Consider the following 12,526-nt stretch of genomic DNA (forward strand, 5'->3'; position numbering starts at 1 on the left):
AGGATCACTGGGACTGGCAACACATGAGACATTAATGAGGCCACATTGATTGAACTGTCCTTTTAACCATCAGATATGTCTTTCTGAAGCATTTAATTTCTTCAGTGATTGATCAGAAAATATGAATATGCAGCATACCAAAAGCACTGGGTTTTTTTTGTTTAAAGTCTCTTACCTTTAATGAAATTAATTTAAAGGGCTGTGGTCATAACAGAAGTCTGGACAAGTGGCACCCCATGAGTCAAACAGGGCATGCACGGAAATTCTGACTAGCCCCTGGAACACCCTGCAGCTTTATGCTAAGCCTATTTTACAACTCACTAAGAGATAATGGTAGAAAGCAAAAGTGAATTTGATGTGGGCCAAGAGAAAGCCTTGAGAAACATTGAACAAACTTGGCTGGTCAGTCAAATAAACTGGTGGCATTGCAGAAGAAGAAATATCAATTACATGAGCACAAAAGAAAGGGCTTGACTGTGGCATTGACGGTTGGGAACATTCAAGTCTGGCTTGGAAACACAGTCAGTGTTCAAGCTGTCCTTGATCATCAGTTTAATGGCACATGAATGTGGAGACACCAAAGTTGCCCTTAGGCATTAGTAGCTCAGAGTCAGAAGGATTCCATAACTCAGTACTGATACTGCTGCTCCTCATGCTCTGCAATACACTTCCCAGCACTGGAACTCTAAGGGATTTTTTTGAAAAATGTGACCTAAAATGTGACTCTGTGCCCCAGGACATCTTCTTCATGTTCCTCACTCTCTACACCCACCTGAAAGGAGCCTCTAACCAGGTGGAGGTCAGTCTCTTCTCCCAGGCAACCAGCAACAGGACAAGGGGACACAGACTCAAGCTGTACCAGAGCAAGGTTAGGCTGGACATAAGGAAAAAGTTCTTCACAGAAAGGGTGACTGGGCACTGGAATGTGCTGTCCAGGGCGGTGGCGGGCTCACTGTCCCTCGAGGTGTTTAAGAAAAGACTGGATGTGGCACTCAGTGCCATGGTCTGGTTGACAAGGTGGTGCTATGTCATAGGCTGGACTTGATGATCTCAGAGCTCTTTTCCAGCCCAGGTAATTCTGTGATGGTCTTAATATATTCTATCATAGTTTTACATAACACTATAAGAGTTTTTTTCATTATCTACAACATTCTTTAGTCCCTTACTTTGAATAAAGAAAAATTGAATATAAAAACATCCTACTCATAACACCTGCACAGAAATAAATACTGCACTTGAAAATAAACTGCCTATCTCTACATTTTTGTAGCATATTTATCACCACAACAAAGATGTACTATTCTAACTATATAATATTATTGTCAGACTGAATCTTGTATATTTTTAGGACCAATAGTGTAAATCCATTTCCTGGTTAAAATTTTTCTTTAAGTATTTTATCAAAACAATCCTGATCATTTTGCCATAGGTGTACCTCTTTGGCAGAATAAGCTTATAGCTCAAGTCTCACATTGATTTCAGCATTTATAAAATGTTCTCATTTTGTAATGCAAAACATTTAATTTTAGTAATGGAATTAGATCACTATTAAAGATTATAAAATGAGAGTTTAAATTATTATGTTTAAATACAAGAAAAGTGAAAAAAACCCCACAAAAATGTATTTTCTTCAGTGTTCCCTTGCTCCTACTGTTATGAAGGAGTGGGCATAGAATGAACTGCCTAATAAAGGTCCTCAGAATCTCTGTCTTTGGAAGAGCAGGCTCACTGACAGTCACTGTAACTAATAGATTACCTTAGTTTTTTAACTTTACCATACAGTCAGTAGAAGCATTTGGAATTGTCTGGTAAATTCAACAGTTAATTTTACAAACACAGTAGTATTCCATCATGCTTTCTGAGCAAGTTAAAGTAGAACACAACTTGCATTGACCAGAGGAAGACCGTAATTAAAATAGAAAAAAAACCCCAAACATTACTAAAGTAGCACTGTTCTGCAAGTATTTTTAATGGATCAGGCCCTCAGCCTTCTAAAATTAATTAATGTTTTAATGAAAGTTGTCTGTTATCTGACTAGAAAATCTAGTTTTTCTAATATCCAGCTACCCTGGATTTCAATTAAGACTCAAAGAGACAAGAACTGATGAAGAGGACATCATAAATAATTTATGGATGTCCTACTTTTGTGTATGATACATTAATTATTCTACTTAATGCATCCATATGGTTTTCTAATTCATCCATTACCAAAAGCCTCACATTACAGTTATTTCATTAAAGTTTATATCCATTTTCAGGCAAATTCTTACAAAGTATATTTAAAAATTTAAGCCTCAGTCAGATTTTTTATTTAGTCTATGGATTTCAAATCAGATATCTATCTATTAAATTATTGCTCTATTACCTGTTGTCTGTTGCTGTTGTTTTGTTTTGTTTTAGATTAATATATTGATCAGCATTCTAGAGATTTCTTGCTATTTCATTATTTGTGTGGTCTTTTACAGATGCAGTTTATCATTCCCTTTTTACCCAACTCCAGTCATTTGTTCCCAATCACAAATGTATACAGCATGCCAGAGGGCTGTTCCTACAGCTATTAACCACCCTCCCTTCTCCCACCACAGCCTCCCTTTAACAGGGATTCTACCAGGGTCAGTCCAGATGCCCTTAAAATTAAGTATATTTCAGAGTAGCCAAGGGAGAAAGGGGAGAGGTCTCTAATTAATGTAGCTACAGTTTAAACAGAAAGGAGGGTGGGAAGGGGAGTATTTTAATTTTCAAGTTAATTTCTATTGCATGAACACACTTTTATTGTAGCTAATTAGGCAGAGCCACAGCATCCTGTAACCCCATTTCAGAGAAAGTCTGTGAGAAAGGTTTTGGGGACAATGTCTGCTTATTTTTCATCTTCAGCCTAAAACAAGGAATATAATTTCTACACTGCTGCAACTTTACTTTGCCTAAAGAATAGAAAGGCTCTAAGAGTGCAGTATTTAAGGTCATTCTTCCACTCATCCAAAACATTTATGTTTTAAAGGACTGACAGCTCAGAAAATAGCACCACTCTAAGACCACATGCTACAGTACCTGAAAGTAAACTGTTAAAACATGAAATTGAAATATCACATACATTCGTAAAGAGTAGCCTCCAGAGCTGTGTTCTTAATTAGAAAACATACCATGTGTTGCACAAAGAAAGCATATCAGCAACAATTCGGCTAAACAAAGCAGAAAGATGTAAGCACTGCCAGAACACCACAGGACCATACAAGAAGTGATCCGTACTTCCCTGAGTGTGTTTTCAAAAAGAAAACAAGATTACTGGTACAATTAGTACCAGCAAAAAGATAACCTTTATTCACACACAGAATCACACACAGAATGACTAGGCTGGAAGAGAACTTTAAGATCATTGAGCCCAACCCAGCCCTAACACCTCAACTGGATCACGGCACTGTGTGCCACATCCAGTCTTTTTTTAAACACACCCAGGGATGGTGACTCCCCCATTTCCTCAGGCAGACAGTTCACTCTTTCTGTAAAAAACTATTTCCTAATATCCAACCTATATTTTCCTTGGTGCAGCCTAAGCCTGTGTCCTCTGGCTCTGTCAGTTGCTGCCTGGAGAAAGAGACCAACCCCCCTGACTACAGCCACCTTTCAGGGAGCTGCAGAGAGTGATAAGGTCACCCCTGAGTCTCCTTTTCTCCAGGCTGAACAACTCCAGCTCCCTCAGTTGTTTCTCACAGGTCTTGTTCCGAGCCCCTCACCAGCCTTGTTGCCTCTGGACGTGCTCAAGGTACTTTTGTAAGTACCAAGAGAAAAATGGAGAAAAAATGAAATTCAATTCAATCTGTGACATTGTATAAATTCAGTTTAGTGTATTTTAAATGAAAAAAATTCATTTACATTGTCATTTATTTCTATGCATTGTTTATTAACAATGACTATTCCCAAGGAGACATGATCCCAGCCAAATTTGTACAAAGCAGACATTCCCCTATTCCTATCCCCCTGTTCCAACAGCTAAAAAAGGTTCAAATGTAAATCTGTTACAATTCATGTTTAAATAAGCATTGTCATAACATCTGCAGTCAACCACCTTTCTACACTATGAAACACTATTTAGCCCACACTCTTCATGATGCATCTATCCTATACTCAATTTAGAGCACTGTAACCACTAAAAGTATTGTCCACCAGTTCATTGTGGTGCAGAGACAAGTAAGAATTAGCTCCACTACAAATCGTCAGTCATGGCTGACCTTCAAAGGAAGGACAGTGAACACCCCTTTAATGCTTTCAGCAACAAAACAAAAGACAGAAGAATTTGTACCTCTCTTCTTACTTCCCTTTCCATGTACCAATTTGATATTGAGGTGACTGAAAAAACATCATTCACCTGAGAGCTATGCTATCACATTTAAACCCCAGTATCATCTGAGCCTGTGCATTTAATTTCAGAATCCAGTATTTACTCTTTACAAAAGAGATGTCAAAGAGCAGAAATGCTAGGTCTAGGAAGCATTTTAAAAAGTAAATTCAGATGACCATCTTCTGCTCCAAAATATTGTTTGGTATTGTTTGGCTTATTCAAAAATTTAAAACTGTGTTTTAAAATATCACATATTAATGTCATGATGATAGAAAAATAATGTGTTTTTAAATTACTTTTCAAAAGCAGTTTTTAGAAGGCTTAATATTTAATGGGTTACACATAGGAGCACATTATGAACCATCTATTAAGGAACTTTATAGAAGCTGTCACTTTTCCTAACAACAAAGTCAGAAGTGAAGAACCAGAAGGATTATTCCAGAGGCTGAACTGCCAGATCCAACAAAACATTGACTGATAAGGAAACACATGCTGTCTTGCTGTCTTTTATCTGAGTGCCCTTTATCTGCCTTTTAAATGTTTCTGTAAGGGACTTGAGTTTTCACAAAAATAGTTCTCTGAGGGTGCTAAAAGAATTTTTAAATGCTTCTGGATTCTTTATTCCTGAACATTATCAACACAATGCATAGATTTATTGTGGGTAGTAATCACCAATTTTCTATTGCTGGGTCTCATGATCCCAATAGGGCCATCTGGCTTATTTATTATTTTGAACATAAAGCATGTGTGAATCTAGTGACGGCACCTGTAACTCTGCTTGCCAGGAAACTTTCCCTTTCCTTAGTCCAATTTAGGCAGTAGTACAAGGTTTCCACTCACTTGTAAGAGGAAAAGAGAACATTGATAGAGGTAGAGCAACCTCCTGAACGTCTGAAGTCCAAGCCTGTCTGTACAGTTCTAGGTAATGAAGTCAGTGCAATTCCAACCACTGAGGAGTCCTCTGAACTCAAATGCCAAAACAACCAAAGTGCAGTTTGGACACTGTCATAAAAAAGACAAAGACTTTCCACTATTGTCTAAATCTCTGTGTCTTCTTCTGGAATCCAGTACAGCATGGCACAGAAACAGTATAGAAGCCTTTTTCAATCAGAGGAATAAATGGGGCCATGTAAGAAACAAGGCTGGGGGGTCTTGGGGGGCTTTGTTTGGGGGCAGGGAGGGTTGCCTCTTTTGGAGAACAAATCAAAACACATACAAGATATTTGTACTGGATCAGCTCAAGAACAATATTTCCCTGAATTTTCAGTTACTTGAAACAATGTGATTTGGGCAAACAAATAATTTCATCTGACAATATGAGAAAAATGGTGCTCTCTACCCCTTAGCTCAGCAACTAGGTCATGTGAAATGAGAAACAACTCAAATTCAGTTTTCTCCCCTACCTCCTTTAAAACAAGGCTTTAAGTCAGCTCTCCTACACCTGGGTAAAGAGCCTAAGTAACACTGAAGATCTTTGCTTTGGCTGCAACTGCATCTGAATTTAATTTCATAGAAATGCTTTAAAAAATTTAAAATAATCAATTAATAAAGACTTTTCCTAGAGGACAAAATTCACATATTTGAGGAATGGGATAACATAAGCAGATTCTATTCTGCCACACACCGGTATTTAATTTATAGCTGGGATTGGCCAGTAGCATGAATACACACTTGAAAGAAATATGGAATAGCTGACACTTCCTTTAGAGAAACTGCCCAAGGCTAACTGTCAATGACAGTTTAGGCTTTAGTTTAAAAACATATAACATGCCTGCTCCTGAAATCCCCTTTTGATTTAAACAGTGCAGCTTTTGAAAAAAAAATTAAATTACTTCAAGAAACATCTTCCCTTCACCAAAAATGCAGGAAAAGGAATGCTGTGACTGAAGAGGATATGGGCAATTTGTGAAAGATATGAACAACTTTTCTGCAACATCCCACTGAATGTTATAAAAGCATCCCCAAAATTGCCTTCAGTAAGATAATCAATCAAAGCACTAGGTTGCTGAATATCCTACTAACATTCTTTTAACATTTTGCAAATCAGATGAAAAAAAGTGCCTTAAGGAGGTTTTAGAGCATGTTACAACCAACCTAATGCAATCATTCCTGTTTTCCACAAAGACTGACAGCAAACACAATACCATGCTAATGGTTCAGTATGCAATTATCCCTGCTGAAGTGCACAGAGGGAAGCAGAAAGCAAATGAGGCCAACTAATGCAGACTCTCTAGATTTCTTTGTGCAAACAAAATCCAGAATGACAGAGCTGCAGGCTACTAGGTCTATTTGCAGGGCTTGCTGCAGATATGTTACGTCGAGTATAATAACTTAAGGAGTAATGGTGAGCATCAATCTCTCACAAGAAGGTGGACTTGAGTCTAGAAGCCAAATACTGTGGAGACCTGATATTTGGGGTCACAATGTAAAAAGACACAACAGTGATTGGAACAGTCACACTAAGTGTATTGGCTGATACTGCCCACTCTTGAAACGTGTGACTAACATTTAGAGCTTGTTAACAATTCAGCACTGTAATTATAATAAGATCTTAGAATTTCACTAACAGCACGGCACTCATCCTCTGCTATTCCAAGTATTGCACAAATACATGACCTGGAAATGGAGATGGATACAGTTGATACTTCACTAGGTTCTAAGATCTTACACCTCAGAAAGCTCCTTTGAGAAGTTACTGCAGAGACGTGTTTTTCTATTTATGCCTCCTTGGCCTGGGCTAGTGCCAAGCCCTTTCTTAGGCCAGCAATAACAGATGTTCAGTGACAAAACATGACATTTGACTTTTCGTTATATTTCATAGATAGTTAGCTTGACTGTTTGCCCCAGCACTAATTGACCTGTCATTTATGGACTACTTGCTCTCCTCACTCATATTTTTTGCCTTATTTTCAATCCATTGTTTAGCTTAATGTACGTTCAAAAGTATTTTGACCATCTCTTCCCAAGGTCTACAGAGGGATTGAGCTTAGGGTACTCTTATTAGCCAGGAGGAGTAGGATGCAGAGAGCCCTCTGAGTTGCAGCACCAAACTGTGCATAATCTGTCCACGCACACAGAAAAATGGGGTTTTTTGAGTCAGAATTTGATGGACTCGAGGCTGAGACCCCAGGGTCAGGCACAGTATTCAAAAAAGCAGCTCCTTAGTCACTTCTATTATTGCAATATAGCATAATCACATCTAGAAATGCATAGAACTACATATACATATGTTTACATCTATGCCCGTGAAAATCAGGGTACTACTGTACAGGATTGATGGGATGGTAAACCTACCATTTTGAATAACTTTCCAATTCACCGTAGTATAACATATCATGCAACACATGATGCAAAGCATCAAATCATTTGGTACAGAAACAGTGCCTCTTCTTCTTTAAGAACACCCCCCAATCCTCTTCCCTTCTCTAGGTCCCAAAGAAAATTACTTTTATTCTGTGGTCTCCTAAAAGTAATCCTAAATTTCTGTCAAATGGATCATGCTTAGCTATCGACACTTCTCACAGACTTCTATGCATATTCATCAGACTGAGACTGTAACATTTCCCTGTAACAAGATACCTTTACTGATTGCTCAGCATGGCCTTACTGGGCTACTTAACTGGGTGGATGCTGAGCCAGCAGACGCCGACACGAGGGATGGAAGAGTTCCTAACAAAGAGAACTGAAGAAAGGAAGTCTTCCTCTTATGTCAAGACATGGTATTCAGGAAAAAGAATAAAAAAGAGATTCTGAAAAAACAGTCAGTAAAGTGGACAGCTGGGGAAAAAGTGAAAAAAGCTATAAGTGAAAAAATATTATCAGAGCATCTTATTGTCTTGCAAGGGATTCTCAGAAGGTCATTTAGCTTCTGGCATGCAGAAAGATCACAGACAACTTAGCGCTGTGACTCGGAGGGCTCTCTCTATCCTACTCCTCTCATTCAGTAAGACTCAGTGACTTAGCCTTGAAAAAGAAGGTATCTTGTATTACCAAATTGCCAGTGAGAAGAAACATCCATTTTTCATTTAAAGAAAAGTAAAAAATAAATTCTACAAAATTATGGAAATTCCATAGTGCTCTTTGTTCATGAAAGGAAATCTGCATTAAATGTCTTCACAAAGGATGCCGCACTAGGGAAAATATTTTTTGGACTGAAAATAATTATAAGTATTGGATGCCCCCACCTTTTTATCAGGTTCTTTTAATAGAGTTCTTATGGCCCCCCAAACAAAACCAGTCAGTGGAGAGAACTGCAATGCTCAGCAGAAAGGGAATATAGTAGTGTGGCTCCCATTGTCTCACTGGTCTTTTCAAGGAAGGAGCAAGTGGGTGCCTTGTGGGCTCCTAGAGGAACTTAGAGACGACATTTCACATGGAAGCCATGACTTCATAAAGAGTACAAAGTATTAGAAAAAGAGACATTTCCAGCAGAAAAGAGGTGTGGGAAGATGAAATAAAATTTAGTAACAAATAATATAGACAAATTCTGGGCTTTGACGCTGGAAACTAAACCTGACACATCAGGATATGGGGAATTAAAGGAGAAATAAACTTATACATCTAAGGCCATGTCATCAAGTGAGCAAAAGATGCATCTTTTCTGAGTATGTAGTATGAAGAAAATTATATAAGAGAAATACAGCAGTACTTGTGGGATGAATGTGACGTAAGTGTAAAAGCAGTTCTGCTGTGGTTTCACAGCCACATGGTTTTCAGATACCCAAACCACCCAGAAGAAGCCCACCTACTTGAACAGTGCCCAGATTTGGAAAGGATTTCCACATTATTTCAACAAAAAATGTGTTGTTTAAGCTGGGATCAACTCCAGATTAAGATGTCACTAAATGTCTGTGTGTGTGTACGAGTATATACAAATAGGTAGTCAGTGTGCAGCTCTGCCTAAGCACCCACTATCATCAATATGAATCTTGTCACTACAGCCATTTGAAATTAGGGAACTCACCCTGAAGCAGATATCTAGGTTGTATTATACTAGGAGTTTAAATGCATCTGGTACTGTTCTCTGGCTGTGAGAAAACTGATGTGGTACTGACACGGGGTTCATGTCAGTACTAATCTCCAGATCAGTATGATCACATCTAGTCTGCCTATTGGATATGGTCTCCAACGTGTATTAACTCCCTAGTAATCCAGAAAGCGTTTAGAAACCTGCTCGATATCTTAATAGATACCAGCCCAAATATCTGGTTTCCACATGAATATCTATTACAGATACATATGTTGTTGTGCTTTATTCTTCCACTGAATCTCTCTCAAAGTAGTAACACCTGAAGTTCTTACTTGTGCTCTTCAGCATGCTTGAAAGTAAATAAGACACATTTATTTTGAGACAAAATAAATGTGATGATATGGGAAAGCTATAGCTCTGAGGAATACAACCCTACACAAAATGCCATGGAAAAGGCAAAGAAAAGATCTGTATCTGTCTGTGAATCATATGTGCCATTGACATTAACTGAAAGAAACTAATTAAATCAATTCAGTTCAGTAACACTCATGTAAATCAAACAAAAAATTAAGAGATGAGCTGAATTTTAGCTACAGTACAGCACTGTGGAATTTCTAAGCAAGAGATTTCATGTTTATATAAGAAGGTGTATAGTAAGAATGAGGTGTGAAAGGGAAAATTTTGATATATTGAGCAAGTGTATTACCTTTACATTTCTGAAACACTTCACAGGATGCAAGTGAAAAAAGCATCTGAGTACCTTGGTCCAATCTTGGTCCAATACACTTGTGTGCCTGAGAGGCTTTGGACAGACCAAACTACATCAGGTTACAAGGGATGATGCTTTAGCAATCCATGATAATTTATTATCATTGTGATAATTTAGACCTAGTCTGAGCTGAAACCTTTACTACAAGTCCTTCTGCTTTTCTCTCAAGTTTATATATGTCTGTATTTTGGGGTTTTTTTAATAAGTATGTTAGACGGTATTTTCTATCATAAGTGATTATCCACATTCTGTTCCCACTTTCCATGTACTGTCTTGACCTTTGTGATTCTTATATTCTAAATTGGAAAGACTTGGAATAAACATAAATAAACATTTTGAGAACTTTTTCACTGCACTAATAATTCTCTAATACCTTCAATGAGTATATGGTTTCTGAAATGCAAAATAAAAGCTTTCGAATAGAAAATTCAAGTATTACAAAAAATTATGTAACTCTGTATGTTATCCAAGCAATTTTCAGATGACTTAGTCTCACATCATCTAGAGAGACAGCTAAACAGAACATATGGGTAAGCACTAAAGCATTTATAGAACAGTCAAAATGCCTCTAAGAGCTCTGAATTGTCCTTACTTCCTTCAATAAACAAGGTGAACTGAACACCAACACACACACACACACACACAAACAAAGGAACTTAATATCAGGTAATGTGATTGCCTTTCATTATATAAAACTCCCTCCCGGAAAATAAATACCTCCTCTTCCTCACTTGGGCAAACAAGAACTACACTATCCCCAGTTTCAGTAAAATTACTTCTTAATATGTTCTTTATTGTTAGTCACAAAACATTGCTTTTTTGACAAAATACCTGCAGAATTCTTGGCTTCATAGCACTCTGCTGAGCATTGGCAACATTTTCCTTGTCAGATGGTTTAGTCCTTAGCACAAAATGCAACCTTGTAATAGTTCTGCACTAGGCATCCATTTACCCTGCCTTTCCACTTTAATCATGAAGAAAATGGACCTTAAGTCACTGAAATTAGCTTGAATTCAGTTTCCTCTCCTCCACAGAGCTAACAGAGCATAGATTTATGGAAAAAAAAAAAAAAGTTGCTGGCTTTCATACTAAATCACAATGTGCACCAATCATGTAACTGGATTACAGGAAGCACTAACAGTAGCAACTGCTCTTTCAAGTTGAACAACCAGCAACATTGCTAAAGGCTGGAACAAAAAGGGTCAGCCAGGGCAAAACAACAAACACTCACACTTGCCCCACATATTAAAAACCAGAAAGCAGCAACAGGCAGTAAGTGCTAATTCAAAACAAAGAGGGAGTGATACACATGCAATTCAAAACAAACCAGCTTGCCTTTGTAATTACATTAACACTACAATCTACTTCAGGTGACATTCAAGAGGGGGCAACAGAATGCTGAAATACAGAAGCCTGGAAAGAGCAGGGCTGTGCTTGGATGATGGCAACCACTCTGCTGTGGGACAGCTGCCCTTTTAAAGAAGGCATCTTCAAAATTCTGATGGTGGGATTAGTCCAATGCACTGCCTGACTCACAGCACTTTGGCCTCAAACATATGCTTCCCCAAAGGCTTTTTCTGAAAGGATGACATTAGAAACAAACCAAAACCACTGTCCTTCAGCACACCCAGAGACAGCTGAAGAACCCAAGCAATAAACAGCTTTCATGTCATGATTAGCTCATGCTGTTATACCTCCCCTTAAAGCACATATGGTTCTCAGCCAGAACAGAAGGCTTCAGAGCAGCAGTTCCATCCTAGAAATGCAGTAGCAAAGCCTCAGACCAAAGCCACTTAATGAGAACTTAATACAGATTTAATGGACCTTTTTTTAATGTGAATTTATCTGCCAATTGAAAATCTGCCTCATTTAGCTTTTAATGCAGGCACAGAGCCAGTCAGCTAAAATCAGGGTAGCCCTAGAATATTTTGCAGGATTCTTCCATTACTACTTGAGGACCATGGGACTCCAAAACTGTGCAAAACCCTAGTAAAACACCAATTCATAGGTAACAATGTCATCTAATGAAAAAAAAGCAGGGCCATGCCTATTCGGAGTTCCTTGCACTAATAGAAAGGTTTCACACCTTGAGTAGAAGTGAGATAATGCTTGCACTGGAAAGAAGGGAGCAGGTACCTTCACTACAGAGTCAGCCCTGCTGGCTCAGGCCAGCTTTGAGGATAGATACATCCTGTTGCTTGGCATCTCCTTCCCTTGATCAATACCATTCAGTATTGGGACTCTGCAGTTGGCCTGTCCACAGCAAAGCAAGACTGACAGTCCCTTATTTTGCTCTGATATGGATACTTCCACACAGCTAGTACACTAACAGTGCTAGCCATATAAACTCAGATGAGGAGGTCTTCTTTGTATGGGATGCAACAAGTCCAGGGCACAGCTTTTTGAGCCTAGTTCCCTGACAGTACTTTTTATGTGCTAAAACTAATAATGG

At 38.3% G+C, this 12,526-nt stretch overlaps 1 protein-coding gene across 1 annotated transcript in view; it reads right to left on the reverse strand.

Moving 5' to 3' along the window:
• The window catches only part of PTPRR (protein tyrosine phosphatase receptor type R), a 138,765-nt gene that overhangs the window by 110,779 nt on the left and 15,460 nt on the right, over positions 1-12,526 (reverse strand). The window lies entirely within an intron of this gene.

The sequence above is a fragment of the Zonotrichia leucophrys genome, chromosome 1A (genome assembly GCF_028769735.1).
Source record: "Zonotrichia leucophrys gambelii isolate GWCS_2022_RI chromosome 1A, RI_Zleu_2.0, whole genome shotgun sequence".
In the NCBI taxonomy this organism is placed as follows: domain Eukaryota; kingdom Metazoa; phylum Chordata; class Aves; order Passeriformes; family Passerellidae; genus Zonotrichia; species Zonotrichia leucophrys.